Source organism: Callithrix jacchus, chromosome 3 (assembly GCF_049354715.1).
Source record: "Callithrix jacchus isolate 240 chromosome 3, calJac240_pri, whole genome shotgun sequence".
Lineage (NCBI taxonomy): Eukaryota > Metazoa > Chordata > Mammalia > Primates > Cebidae > Callithrix > Callithrix jacchus.
This window is the reverse complement of record NC_133504.1, coordinates 7042146-7057201: the sequence shown is the minus strand read 5'-3', so window position 1 is coordinate 7057201 and position 15056 is coordinate 7042146. Positions and strand designations below refer to the sequence as shown.

At 42.0% G+C, this 15056-nt stretch overlaps 1 long non-coding RNA gene across 11 annotated transcripts in view; it reads right to left on the bottom strand.

Moving 5' to 3' along the window:
- The window catches only part of LOC144581700 (uncharacterized), a 35096-nt gene extending 20347 nt beyond the window's left edge, over window positions 1–14749 (bottom strand). For 7 of the 11 annotated variants that reach the window (XR_013532774.1, XR_013532770.1, XR_013532773.1 and 4 more), the window contains exons 1-3: window positions 14622–14749; window positions 12841–13064; window positions 68–176 (exon numbers count right to left, since the gene is read on the bottom strand). This is a non-coding gene — a long non-coding RNA (uncharacterized LOC144581700). Of the gene's footprint in view, window positions 1–67; window positions 177–12840; window positions 14513–14621 lie in introns of those variants that run through there. The other 4 variants (XR_013532771.1, XR_013532778.1, XR_013532768.1 and 1 more) reach the window with 3 other exon arrangements.
- Window positions 14750–15056: the final 307 nt, after the last annotated feature.

The window sequence follows — 15056 nt, the reverse complement described above, 5'->3', positions numbered from 1 at the left end:
ACTTGACACAATGAACATCTTAAGCTGGAAGAATCTGAGATGGCACATGCAGGAAGCTCTTTCTCACCTTTCCCATTGCCTTTCCTCCTGAATCAGGTCATAAACCCTAGGATCTTCTGACCTTCTCATGAAGCAGGTCATCATAAGACCCTCCTGTGAGCGGTGCCCTCCTAGACCTGGAGAAAGGAAACATCCTTATTTCTGAAGACAGGACCACAGAGAAGAAGCTGAACAAACAGGCCTTGCTCAGTTTCCCCCAGTTTATTACCGTCAGATCACACTCTTTCCCCAATCACCTTTCCGCGCACCTGGCCACCCTTCATCAAACCCGCTATACAAAAGAAGCCAGGCTGAGCTGTTTCTTGGGGTCTTCATTTCCTTACAAAGGCTCCCGTGTCACATAAAACTTAGATTAGAATAACTGAACATGTATGCTTTTCTCTTCTTAATCTGTCTTTTCTTGTACGGGCCTCAGCCCTGAACCTGGGATAGTCCTCCCCTACAGTGACTAAATAAGGTCTTCTCGTCCAGAGTTTCTCATTCCAAATCCAGGAGTCTTTCCACTGCATCAAACCTAATGATAAATATTCAATCCTGTATAAAAGAAGGGTCCCTGTGGTTTAGCAGATCCACGGAACCGCCTGGCTCGCCCAGTAGTACTGCTCCGGCCTGAGGAAGCATAAGGCCCATATAAGCACAACTTGACTGCACTCCGCTGGCATAAATCCCAAGCAGACCATCAGCCCCTTCCCCATCCCCATCCTCTGGCCTTATGAAAAAAGGGATCTGCCCTCCTAAGGGAATGTTCATTTTGCCACCAACAGGGAGCAAAGGCCCTTTCTGAAAACACTGTTTGCTGTCCGGTAACGCCTCTGTGGAATCTTTTAACACATGGCAATTCTGTGGCAGGGTATCTGTGTTGGTTTTGTTTTCACGGAGCGGTCACAAAGCTGAGTTCAAGGTGAGAAGTGAAAAAGATGAAATGGATGGCAGCTTTTTTTCACATGACTTTTCACTGCACTGACCCGGCACGGTCAGCCCCTGCACCTACTCCGTGGTGTAGGCTCGCCACGACATACACTCGTGGTATTCACTAGTGCACGTCAGGAAGGCGGAAGTGTCACATGGACAAGTGAGTGTCAGCGAGAGATACGCCTCCTCTACACATTGTGCCGTTAACATCCAAACTCGCTCCTCCCACCCTCAGGTTTCACTCTCCACTCGTCACTTTGCTCATGTCAAGTTTCAATGGGAAATACTGTTTTCACAGGGTCTGGAATTTGAATGGGTCTAAGGATTCCTTACGGTTTTATCGACTTTATTTGTGCGGTTCTCAAAAGGAATCTCACAGTGTAATTAACAGCAAGGAGTAAGCATTTTCTTACTTACAAAACCAAAGTTATATGTGTGGGACAAAGATGTGAGGCAGGGGCCGGGCGTGGTGGCTCACACCTGTAATCCCAGCACTTTGGGAGGCTGAGGCAGGCGGATCACCTGAAGCCAGGAGTTCAGACCAGCCTGACTATTCAAGACCAACATGCTGAAACTCTGTCTCTACTAAAAATGCAAAAATGAGCTGGCATGGTGGTGCACACCTGTAATCCCAGCTACTCAGGAAGCTGAGGCAAGAGAATCACTCGAACCCATGGGGCAGAGGTTGCAGTGACCCAAGATTGTGCCATTGCACTCCAGCCTGGGTGACAAGACGAGGAGAGCAAAACTCCATCTCAAAAAAAAAAAGAAAAGTGAGACTTGGAGCAGAAAGAAAGCAGTACTCATGCCACACTGGGCAGTGGCGCTTAAAGAAAGTGAAAAAACAATTGAAAAACCAGCCTCAATGCAAAAATCAGCTGGAATGGAGGAGGTTTTCTATGCTTTTTGAAACTAAAGAAAAACAGCTTGCACTCAGGCCAGGTAGAAATTGTTGCCTTGGGGGTCTTGTTGACCGCAAGAATTTCAGCCTTGCCTTAAGTGTTACTCAAAAGGCGAATGTTACCATATAAACACAGACAGACACATTTTTAAAATGGTTCCTGGAGTTGCAGGGAGCTCCATTTTCATCCACCCCTAGCTCAGTGCCATACAGTTAGTGTTCAATATCCCTCTAAGAAAAGAACGGAGGCGGTTTATCATTAATGGTGAAGAACCAGTATGCAGAAATACAAAGGGTCATACAAGGGAGTAAAGAACATTTCTACTACAACAAGAGTCCTTAACCATGCTTTACTCCAGCCTCAGGGCTTCTGAACCTCCCTAAACTGAGAAACACAAACACTTGTATGTGGGCCCATAACAGAGGTAGGTGAGGGCCACAGGTCTCCTTAGCTTCATTACCAGGTGCTGTGTTACAATGAAAGCAAGTCTCAAGCTGAATGCAGCCATAAAATAAACATTTAGAAGCCAGCAGGCTCAGAAACGTGGTACAACCAGTTTTGTAAACTCAACCAAGTACTGGGGCTTTGCTCTGCTGGCACACTGACAGGAGCCTTGCATAACAAGTCACTTAAGGCAGATGCGACAGTATTGGAACAGCACAATTTAGCTTCAAGTCTAGTCAGGGTCAGGTGCAGGAACCTTCGTATGAGCTGCAGATACAAGTCCTGAATCACAGACAACATCTGAAAGGGCATATGTTACCCACTAGGCTTTCTAGGTAGCAATACCCCGTGCACGCAAGGAGATACAATCTGATACAGTGCTTCCAGTCAGCCGGTAACATTTGGAACAGCTCCTACTTCACCAGGGAAAAGTACTTCTAAAGTCCATTATGCCAGATAGCAGAGCTGTTGGTGCCCTTTGAGAACAGTGGAAGTTCTTATAGCTGACTCTAGAGCAGGAGCTTCTTTTTTTTTTATTGCATTTTAGGTTTTGGGGTACATGTGAAGAACATGCAAGATTGTTGCATAGGTACACACGTGGCAGTGTGATTTGCTGCCTTCCTCCCCTTCACCTATATCTGGCATTTCTCCCCATGCTATCTCTCCCCAACTTCCCACGCCCTGCTGTCCCTCCCCTATTTCCCCCAACAGACCCCAGTGTGTGATGCTCCCCTCCCTGTGTCCATGTGTTCTCATTGTTAAACACCCACCTATGAGTGAGAACATGTGGTGTTTGATTTTCTGTTCTTGTGTCAGTTTGCTGAGAATGATGGTTTCCAGGTTCATCCATGTCCCTACAAAGGACACGAACTCATCGTTTTTGATGGCTGCAAAATATTCCATGGTGTATATGTGCCACATTTTCCCTGTCCAGTCTATCGTTGATGGGCATTTGGGTTGATTCCAGGTCTTTGCTATTGTAAACAGTGCTGCAATGAACATTCATGTGCATGTGTCCTTATAGTAGAACGATTTATAGTCCTTTGGATATATACCCAGTAATGGGATTGCTGGGTCAAATGGAATTTCTATTTCTAGGTCCTTGAGGAATCACCACACTGTCTTCCACAATGGTTGAACTAATTTACACTCCCACCAGCAGTGTAAAAGTGTTCCTATTTCTCCACATCCTCTCCAGCATCTGTTGTCTCCAGATTTTTTAATGATCGCCATTCTAACTGGCGTGAGATGGTATCTCAATGAGGTTTTGATTTGCATTTCTCTAATGACCAGTGATGATGAGCATTTTTTCATATGTTTGTTGGCCTCATGTATGTCTTCTTTTGTAAAGTGTCTGTTCATATCCTTTACCCATTTTTGAATGGGCTTGTTTTTCCTTGTAAATCTGTTTGAGTTCTTTGTAAATTCTGGATATCAGCCCTTTGTCAGATGGGTAAACTGCAAAAATTTTTTGGTTGCCAATTCACCTTAATGACTGTTTCTTTTGCCGTGCAGAAGCTGTGGAATTTGATTGGGTCCCATTTGTCTATTTTGGCTTTTGTTGCCAATGCTTTTGGTGTTTTGGTCACAAAGTCCTTGCCTATTACGCCTATGTCCTGAATGATTTTGCCTAGATTTTTTTCTAGGGTTTTTATGGTGTTAGGAGCTTCTTAATAGTCTTTCAGGCCAGGCACAGTGGCTCATACCTGTAATCTGAGCACTTTGGGAGGCTGAGGCAGGAGGATCACCTGAGGTCAGGAGTTTGAGACCAGCCCAACCAACATGCAGAAACCCTGTCTCCACTAAAAATATAAAATTAGCCGGGCATGGTGGTGCATGCCTGTAATCCTAGCTACTCGGAAGGCTGAGGCAGGAGAATTGCTTGAGACTGGAAAACGGAAGTTGCAGTGAGCCAGGATCGCGCCACTGCACTCCAGCCTGGCAATAGAGCGAGACTCTGTCTCAAAAAAAAAAACAAACAAACCCAGAGATAGATACCACTACCTATGCCAACATTTTAAAACATGAATTGTGACAGTATAACATTTTTGTTAGGATCTTTGACTGTTTTGCCAGAGTCCTGACTGGGGACCCAAGCCTGTGCCTGGGCTCAAGGCTTAGGAAAGTCCTCTCTCTTTCCTGCCCTTCTGGACTGGAGTCTTTGTCAGAATCTGCCCATCTTCAAACAGTTACGGCCTTCTCTTCTTGCCTGTGCTTCCATCAACCTTATGAAGTAGGTGAAAGTTACCAGGGTTAGAGCTCAGTTCTTTCAAGGGCTTATCAGGGGAATTAAGCAGAACATTGTTTACTTTTTTGTTTCAAGCTGTCAGTTCCAAGGCCAGCATGATATCTTGATAGCTCTTAAATGCTCTGCTCTTCTTTGATTTGCTATGAAAGGCAGAAAATATTAACTCTATTTATGCCAGCGAAAACGCCATCAGAAACACTACCTATGGAGGGTCCTTGACACGACAGCCTCAGTGCCCACACTTCAGAAGGGCCCTCTCAGCCCTCTTTTTAACAGGACTCATCCTTGGACTCCAGCCTGCCTAGTCCAGTTTTAGCAAGAATCCTGCTAAGCCAATTTAGTGAGAATCCCCCAACCTTGACCTCTAATCACTCTGGTCTGCCTTCAGCAAGAATTCCCCTCCCCTTGATATTTTCTTGGTAATTACTTCTCTTAGTAATTTTCTACCCTTCAACCTCCCTGGCCCCATCCAATCCTTGATATGGTCTAAATAACTTTAATATCATGCTGCTGGACTGAGTGAGGATTTTCAGAACTCTAGTTGAGAAGCTGACAGATTTCATGAAGCTGCTAACCCATGATCAAGCAAAACGAGAATTAATTACATAGGACTGAATCAACTAAAGAAGGATTATAACTGTATGGCTTTTTGTTTGGAACATTGTTTGTTCTTTAATGTTCTATTTTCTGGACATAATGAACCCCTTTTTCTCCTAAGTTAGCTATAATATGTAACAATTTAGTAGACATATTCCTATAACAAAAATGGAACATTTATTTTCTTTCCTGACTAGTCCTTCCATAATTCAGAAACTATTACTGAGTATTTTTATGCTCGTGGTTGTATTAGTGTGTTCTCAGATTACCATAAAGAAACTCCTGAGACTGGGTAATTTATAAAGAAAAGAAGTTTAACTGGCTCACGGTTCTGCAGGCTGTACAGGAAGCCCGGCAGCTTCTGCTTCTCGGGAGACCTCAGGAAACTTCAGGTCACGGTGAAAGGCAAAAGGGGAGTGAGGTGCGTCATATATCCAGAGCAGAAGGAAGAGAGAGACTGAGTGGAGAGGGGCTACACAGTTTAAACAACCAGATCTCACCGCAACTCACTGACCACCCACAAGAGCAGCATCAAGGGGACGGTGCCAAACCATTCATGAGAAGCTGTCCCCACAATCCAATCGCCTCCCCCAAGCCTCGCCTCCAACACTGGGAGATTACAACTGAACATGAGATTTGAGGGGGGACACAGATCCAAACCATATCAATGACGATATAATATTTGATATGGGTTCAATAAGAATCTGTCCTTTTTGTAACAGAACATAATTGTAAAAGGTGGTTAATCAAGGCTTTGACTAAAATGCCTTATTTGAGAATAAGACATAAAATCACATACGAAAAGATGGTTTTAGAGGAACTAAGGTTGACTTTATGGAGCCAATGTGTATGAAGCCCTTCTAGGAAAACCTGCCTGGCACCTGGCTTACAGAGTCCCCAGTCTTACAGGTGAGTAAGGAAGGTGACTTTCTGGCAGGCCCAAGAACCTCAGGATATGTTTAGGATTTCAAAAAGAGAGGAACTTGCCCAAATCTATAGGCATTGCAGATAAGGTCTGGTGGTGCTTAACTTGGCTTTATAGCCTCAAGAATATCACCCATACAGTAGCCCAAATGTTCTACTGTGAAAGAATCCTGAGGCTAAGATAGAGGGAGGGGGGGACCCAGGTGGAGCCCCAAGGCCTCCCTGAGTTGGGGAGACAGAGCTAAGGGTTGGAAAAACCAGAGCAGTGAGAACTCACAAGCAGGTTCCCAGAGAGGAGAGATTTGCACACAGAGTTCCAGGGTTCTGCAGAGGGACCTCCTTACGTATGGACTTGAGCATGCATGACAGAAAACCACCAAGGCCAAAAGAACCACCTGAATGGATGAAAGAAACAATGATACTCAGACACAGCTAGAAATGGTACCTATTCTTACCAGCCACATTTAAGCCCAGGATTCATGAAGCAACGGATAGAGTACACAGAAGGGTCTCAACTTAGTAGTGGGGAATAATTATGCCTAAGCTGAGCACTGCTGTAGTATCACCTAAAAAACCTTGAAAGCAAGACTTTAAGTATTCAAGTGTTGCCAAGAATCTTAACTGTATCACAGAACAAAACTGAAGAATGTTTATGAGATTCCAAAGATACCCAAGACCCAACAAGATAAAATTACAGTGGCTGGCATCAAATTAAAAACTACTCATCATGAAAAAAAGGAGGCCAACATTAGCCATAATGAAGAGAATCATCAATAAAGTGAAATCAAACCAAAACTGACACAGACAATAGAATAAACAGAAAAAGACATTAAAACAGTTACTCTAGCTGTATTCTACATGTTTGAAAGGTCAGATAGAGACATGGAAGACTTAGAAAAGACTCAAATCATCTACGGATGGAAACTACACTATTGAGATAAAAATACACTGTATATGATTAGTAGCAGATTAGTGAAGGAAAAAAGAGTGAAATTGAAATCATAGCAAAAGACGCTACCTAAAAGGAATCGCAGAGGGAAAATTTTTTTTTAATGAACAGAGCATCAGTGAGCTATGGCAATTTCAAGTGACCTAATAGATATGCAATTGGAGTTGCTGAAAAAGAAGAGAGAGAGGGTGCCATGGAAAAATATTCCAACAAATAATGGCCAACATTTTTTCTAAATTTAATAAAAACTCTAAAATCGTACGTCCAACAAACTAAAAAAACAGCATAGAAAACACAAATAAAACTTTTAGCAACATACATCATAATCCAATTTCTGAAGACCAAAAAGCATCTTAAAAAGAGATATTATGAACAAAGGGATGAAAATGAGGATGACACCAGAATTTTAAAATCAGAGATATGCAAGAGAAAAGACGGTGCAGAAAAAAAACACAAGCCTATCAATCCAGAATTCTATATCCAGTGAGAACACCTTCCAAAAACAAAACTCAAGTAATCACATTTTGGGACATATAAAAACTGGAAGTTTTCATCAGAGGACTCACAGTATAAGAAATGTTAAAGACAGTCCTTTAATCCAAAAGAAAATACCATTCAGAAATAACTATTAAACATATTATAGTTAATTTCCCCTAAATAAAACATAGGGCCAAAATGGCTTCAATGATGATTCCTATTAAATATTTAAGGAGTAAATAATACCAATTCTACATGAACTTACCCAAAAAAATTGAAGCAGAGGGAACAGTTTCCGAATTATTTTATTAGATTAATATTCCCTTGACATCAAAACCAAACAAAGACATTACACGGAAAGAAAGCAACCAACCTGTATGCATCATAAACATAGCTGCAAATTGTTTTAAACAAAAATTTTAGCAAATCACATCCAACAATATATAAAAAAGATAATATATCATGACTAAGTAGGGTTTATGCCAGGAATTCAAAGTTGGTTTAACATTTAACATTCAATCCATGTAATTCACCATATTAACAAACTGAAAAAGAGAAAATATGTGATCATCCTTACGAATATAGAAAAAAACATTTTACAAAATGCAATATCCATTTCTGTTAAGAAAAAAAAAGACTCTCCTTACAGAAAGAATAGAAGGAAACTTTCTCAATCTTATAAAAGGTATTCTATAAGTAGCTAAAATTAACACCATACATAATGATAAAAAACTGGATTTTTTTCCCCCAGAGATCCAGAGTAAGACAAGGATGTTTGTTATCTTTATTTGTAGAAAACATGATTGTCTATGTAGACTAGCCAGTGGAATTCCCATGAAAAAGCTAGTAGAACTAATAAATAAATTTAGCAAAGTTACAGACAAAATCAGCTGCATTTCTATATACTAGCAATAACCCATTGGCAATTGAAACGGAAAGAAATAATACCTTCTCCAATTAGATCAAAAAATTAAATACCTGAGAATTAATCTGACTCTTAAAGATCTATATACTAAAAATCATAAAACATTTTTGAGAAAAATTAAAGAAGACCTAAATGAATAAAGAAATATACCATGTTCATGGAAGGAAGACTCAGTATTGTTAAGATGTCAGTTCTCCCCAAATTGGTCTTCATATCCAGTGCAATCTCAATCAAAATCTCAGTAGGGTTTTTTGATTTTATTTTTGTTTTTGAAGAAATTTATAAGCTGATTCTAAAACTTTGTGGAAATGCAAGGACCTAAAGTAGCCAAAACAGTTTTCAGAAAAAAAGAACAAAATTTGAGGCCTAATATGGTGTTATTTCAAAACTTATTATAAAGAAGCAGTAATTAAACCAGTGAAATTTTGGCATAAATTTAGAAAAATAGATCAGTGAAGCAGAAGAGAGAGTTCAGAAACAAAACTGCACATTTGCGTGCTGGTGAATGCCAGGAATTAAGCCTAGGTCTGACTGCTCACCACACAGAAAGCCAGTTACTGGGACAAGAAATACTGCCAGGAAGAAAGACTTTATTGCTGGTGATGCCAGCCAGGATATGGGAGACAATGCTAAAATCTGTCTCTGTAACCAGATAAAGTTAGTTTATGTAGGAGCTGCTCAACAGGCAGCAGGTAGTTGGATAAGGTTTCTGGCACCATGCTGTTTGGATGCAGTGATCTAGAAAGCTTCAGTCTCCTGATATTATCTGGGAGGCCTGACAGTTGGTTTCCTGAGAAAGGAACTCAGATAAGACAAATGTAAGTTTCTCAAGCCTTAAGACCAGGAGAGTCCATTTCAGTGTTCCTTTATTTAAAAAAGAGAAACAAATAAAACTGTAAACAGTTTTTTCCATCAGTTCTATGGGAAAATTTGGCTAGTTTCATTTGCATGACTGACTTTTTACAAAGATGCAAAAGCAAGTCAGTGGAGAAGATAGTGATTTCTATCCTCCTATCATCACAACAGTGATGTTGGCACAATTGGTAATCTATATGCCAAAAGAAAAAAACTCAGTCCTTACCTTTTGCAATAACTCAAAATGGATCATATACCTAAATGCAAAACCTAAAACTAAAAGTTGCAGAAGAAAACTCTTGTGACCTTGAGTTAGTTATCCTAAATACTATGCTAAAAGCGTGACTTATTAAAATCATAAATTGATACATTTGAGTTCATCAAAATTTAAAACATCTGCTCTTCAAAAGACATTAAGAGAGAAAAGTCATAGACTAAAAGAAAATATTTGCAAACCACATCTCTGATAAAAGGCTTGTGTCCAGAACATATTACACACTCTCAAAATTCAATAATAAGAAAACAAACACAATTTTTAGATAGGCAAAATATTCTAACAGACACTCTACCAAAGAAGATATACAAGTTGCAAATAATTAGATGAAAATCTGCTCAACAGTATTTGTCATTATGGTACTGTTATCACAAAGGGGTCCTGATCAAGACCCTAAGAGAAGGTTCTTAGACCTTGCACAAGAAAGAATTTAGGACAAGTCCATAGAGTAAAACCAAGTTTATTAAGATAGCAAAGCAGTAGTCAAGGTGCGGTGGCTCACGCCTGTAATCCTAGCAGTTTGGGAAGCCAAAGCAGTCAGATCACTTGAGGTCAGGAGTTCAAGACCAGCCTGGGCAATATGGTGAAATCCCATCTCTACTAAAAATATAAAATCAGCCAGGCATGGTGGCATGTGCCTGTAGTCCCAGCTACTCAGAAGGCTGAGGCAGGAGAATCGTTCGAACACAGGAAGCGGAGGTTGCAGTGAGCCAAGATTGCACCATTGCAGTCCAACCTGGTTGTCACAACAAGACTGTCTCAAAACAAACAAAAATCAAAACAAAAAACAAAGAAAGTAAAGGACTAAAGGAATGGCTGCTCCATAGGCAGAGCAGCAGCATGGGATGCTCAGCTGCTTATGCTTATTGTTACTTCTTGATTTTATGATAAACAATGAGTGAATTATTCATGAGTTTTCCAGGAAAGAGGTGGGCAATTCCTGGAACTGAAGGTTCCTCCCCTTTCCACACCATATAGGGTAACTTCCTGATGTTGCCAAGGCATTTGTAAACTGTCATGGTGCTGGTGGGAGTGTCTTTTAGCATGCTAATGCATAATTAGCATACAATGAGCAGCGAGGAGGACCAGAAGTGATTTTCATCATTATCTTGGTTTTGGTGGTTTTAGCCTCCTGTTTTAAAAGCAAGGTCTTTGTGACTTGTATCTTGTGCTGACCTCCTATCTCATCCTGTGACTAAGAATGCCTTAACCTCCTGGGAATGCTGCCCAGAGGTCTCAGCTTTATTTTACCCAGCCCCTGTTCAAGATGGAGTCACTCTGGTTCCAATGCCTCTTACAGTAATGTGAATTAAAACCGCAATGGGATCCATTACATGTTTTTAGGATGGTCAAAGTTAAAAAGACTGAACACACCAAGTTTTGACAAGAATATGAGGGAACTGACACCGTCATACATTCCTGGTGAGAATGTAAAATAATACAACCATTTTGTAAAAGTTTGATTGTTTCTTCAAAATTTAGATATATACTTATTTTATGATCCCAGATATTTACCTAAGAGAAATGGAAGCTTACAGCCACACAAAGACTTGTACATAAATGTTCACAGAAGCTTTGTTTTTAATAACCCAAAACAGAAAACAGACCTAATGTCCTTCAGTGGTTGAATGGACAAACTATGTTACATACATACAATGGAATACTCCTTGGCAGTATAAAGAAATAAGTTATTGGCACACAGGACAACACAGCTGAATCTCAAAATAATTACATTAAGTGGGAGAAGCTAGAGAAAAAGAGTTCTCATTTTTTTTCTTGGAGACAGAGTCTTGCTCTGTCACTCAGGCTGGAGTACAGTGGCATGATCGCAGCTCAGTGCAATCTCTGTCTCCCGGGTGCACTGTGATTCTCCCCTCTCAGCCTCCTGATTAGCTGGGATTACAGGTGCCTGCCACAACACCGGGCAAATTTTCCTATTTTTAGTAGAGACAGGGTTTCACCATATTGGCCAGGCTGGTCTCGAACTTCTGATCTCAGGTGATCCTCCCGCCTCAGCCACACAAAGTGCTGGGATTACAGGCATAAGTCACTGCACTCGGCCAGAGAAAAAGAGTTCTTAATATATGTTGTCAGTTATACAAAATCCTATGAAATGCAAACGAATGATAGTAGCAGAAATCAGATCAGGGCTTGCCTGGGAAAGGACAGATGTGGGCAGGAGAGAGGGAGGAATTAGCAAGGGGCACAAGGAAACTTTCGTGTGTGATAGCTGTGCTCACTATCTCACTATCTTAATTGTGGTGATGGTTTCCCAGGTGTATATAATATAACCAAGCTTATCAAATCATACACTTGAAATACATGCACTTTTTTATCGTTATGTCAATTATATTTCAATTATTCTCAAAATATTCACCACTTTCTGCTCAACACACTGTTTCTCCACTTTGAAAAGTCCCTCCTATGGTTACCGACCTGCCAACCTGGTTATTGGATGACAAACTCAGTATTCCAGTTCACAGCTTGATTATTATTACCTCTTCTTTTTTTTTTTTGAGACGGAGTTTCGCTCTTGTTACCCAGGCTGGAGTGCAATGGCGCAATCTCGGCTCACCGCAACCTCCGCCCCCTGGGTTCAGGCAATTCTCCTGCCTCAGCCTCCTGAGTAGCTGGGATTACAGGCACGCGCCACCGTGTCCAGCTAATTTTTTTTGTAATTTTTAGTAGAGACGGGGTTTCACCATGTTGACCAGGATGTTCTCGATCTGTTGACCTCGTGATCCACCCGCCTCGGCCTCCCAAAGTGCTGGGATTACAGGCTTGAGCCACCGCGCCCGGCCTATTATTACCTCTTCTAAGCACCTATTACAAAAGGTCAGTCATCTCCAGATGCTAAAATGAGCAAGGAAACTAGACCAGAAGGGATGAGGGAGGGCGCCAACAAGGACCTGTGGAAAGTGAGTGGGACAGATGTGAGTTCAAGACGAAGTGCTGCTACTTACAGCTGTGTGATCTGAGCAAGCTTCTTAAGCCCTCAAAGTCCAGTACATAGGGGCATTTGGTCATAAGCATCAGAAACTGATTTGAGCTAACTCGACCAAAAAAGAACTGAGAGTCCTCATCAGACATAAGCTGAGTGAATGCTGTATCTTGCTGCATAACAGATTTAGTGGCTTAAGACAATGACTTCTTATCGCTCATAATTCTGTGTGTTAACTGGGCAGCTTCCCCTTCTAGTTTTGCCTGCCTTGCTCAGGCAGTTGCACTCAGGGAAAGCAGTTGGGCTAGAAGGCTAAAGACGGTCATACTCACACCTCTGGAATGTGGTACTGGCTGCTGGCTGGGGCATCTTCTTTCTTCTTCTTCTGGCTTCTCATCCTCCAATGTGCGCCAGACCTGCTCACTTCAGGGACTTTAAAAGACAATGTTCCAAATGGCTGAAGGCAGAATTCACCAGACCTCTTGAGTCTGGCCTCTCACATATCTCTTGTGGCTCATTTTGTAAGCCAGAGTAATTCACAAGACCATCTTAAATTCTGGGGAGTGAAGAAATAGACTGTGGCACCGGATAAAAAGGATGGCTTAGTCACATGGCAAAAGGTGTGCTAAAGAGGCGGGGGGCATAGCCACTGTTAAATACAATTTGGGGGAGGCCATTGTTTTGGACTGAATTCCTGCACTGGGTCCCAACAGGCCAACCCAAAATGGAGTCACTCATGTTAAGTGCCAGGTAATCAAACTGAAACTTTAAAAAACAGGAAAATCCCAAGACAGGCCAGGTTGCCAAAAAACAAAAGGAGTCCAGTCAACCTAAATCGGCGTGATAAACCGAATGTACGTACACAAGGACTGTAACCTAAAGTAACCAAGATAGCCTGAAGTAACCAGGTAAGTGGATATTAACCAATATGCTTTTTATACTCCGCTGTTTCCTTGTTCCTGCTCAAACTACCTTACAAAATCCTACCATTCTGTCACTCTCAATGGAGCTCGTCTATTTTATTGACTAAGTGCTGCCCAGTTTACAAATTGCTAATAAAAGCCAATTAGGCTGGGTGTGGTGACTCACACCTGAAATCCCAACACTTTGGGAGGCTGAGACAGGTGGCTAGCTTCTGCCTAGGAGTTCAAGACCAGCCTGGGCAATATAGGGAAACCCCATCTCTATGAAAAAAATAATACAAAAATTTCAGCGGGGCGTGGTGGCACATGCTTATAGTCCCAGCTACTCAGGAGGTTGAGGTGGGAGGATCACTTGGGCCTGGGGACTCAAGTCTGCAATGAGCTGAGATCTTGCCACTGCACTGCAGCCTGAGTGACAGAGCAAGACTCTTGTCTAAAGATAGATAGATAGGTAGGTAGATAATTATTATAACCGATAATTAAATGAAATAACATACTTGAAATGCCTAATATATAAAGACATTTGTTGAAAGGGCACCTACTATTAATGTCATTATGGTTATGAACAGGGATATCTCAAAAGAAAGTCTCTTGTTCAAGAATATTTGTCATGGTGACCTCTTTGGTGGAGGCTGCAGGGTATATGACAAGGAACTGACCTTTGTTGTCAAACTTTTGAGAGAAAGACTTGCTTATTCTTTCCTCTTATAAGCCCCCAAATGCAACTGGGGTAAGGAATTAAACAAAATGAGATTGTATTTGATTTGCCTTAAAATTTGTGTTTATAAATGTGTATACTGCCCAGTGTCCAGTCAGCAGACCAGAAACTACTCTAGGAATTTCAAGTAGAAGAAAGTTAACCTAGGAAATGGTCTGCAAATGTGCTGAAGGGCTGGGGAATAACAGCGGGAAGCTGGGATCCTACGGAGATTGGTAACTGCAGGGAGCTACTACCGTCCTAAGGCTGACTGAGCAAAAGGAAAAATGGTGTGACCCACACGGAGTCGGTGACTGTGGCTGAGGCTGCTGTGATACCCGCTGCTCCTGGAAATCTTTCAGGAAGCCGGGAAGCTAAACTCCCACCAAGGGCTGCGTGTCGCGGACGCTGACGCTGCGGGATCCCGGGCCCAGGAATGCCCTGCTGCAGAGCCTGCAAGAGCACCCCTGCCCCCACTGCTGTTGAAACTCACCTGAACAGAAACTCACTCGTCACCTACTGTCGCTGCTATGCTGCCACTGCCAGAGACCTCAACAGAAGGAGAAATAAAATGAGCTTCCTTCTCCCTTCTACCCTCCTTCCAAGCTCCCACAGTGTCTCCCATTGGCAGAGGCTATTGGGAAATGAGCCGGCTGGGGATTCTGGGAAATGTAGTCTGCAGGCTTCCAGCTCCTACAGAGAAGGGCAGAGAGAGTGGGGTGGTGTTGAGAGCCAACAGGCAAATAGGCAGCACCGTGTGAAATGCAGACGTTTCACATAGCGCTGCTGCATGTGTGCATCTCCAGATGCTTTCCGTTTGGGTCCCTTAGAAGCAAAGTGAATGTATGTTGAATGTTTCAAAATTCTTAAGGGAGTACTGTCACGCCACATTTAACCATCTGACAATCAAATCTCTCTTCCTTCTGTC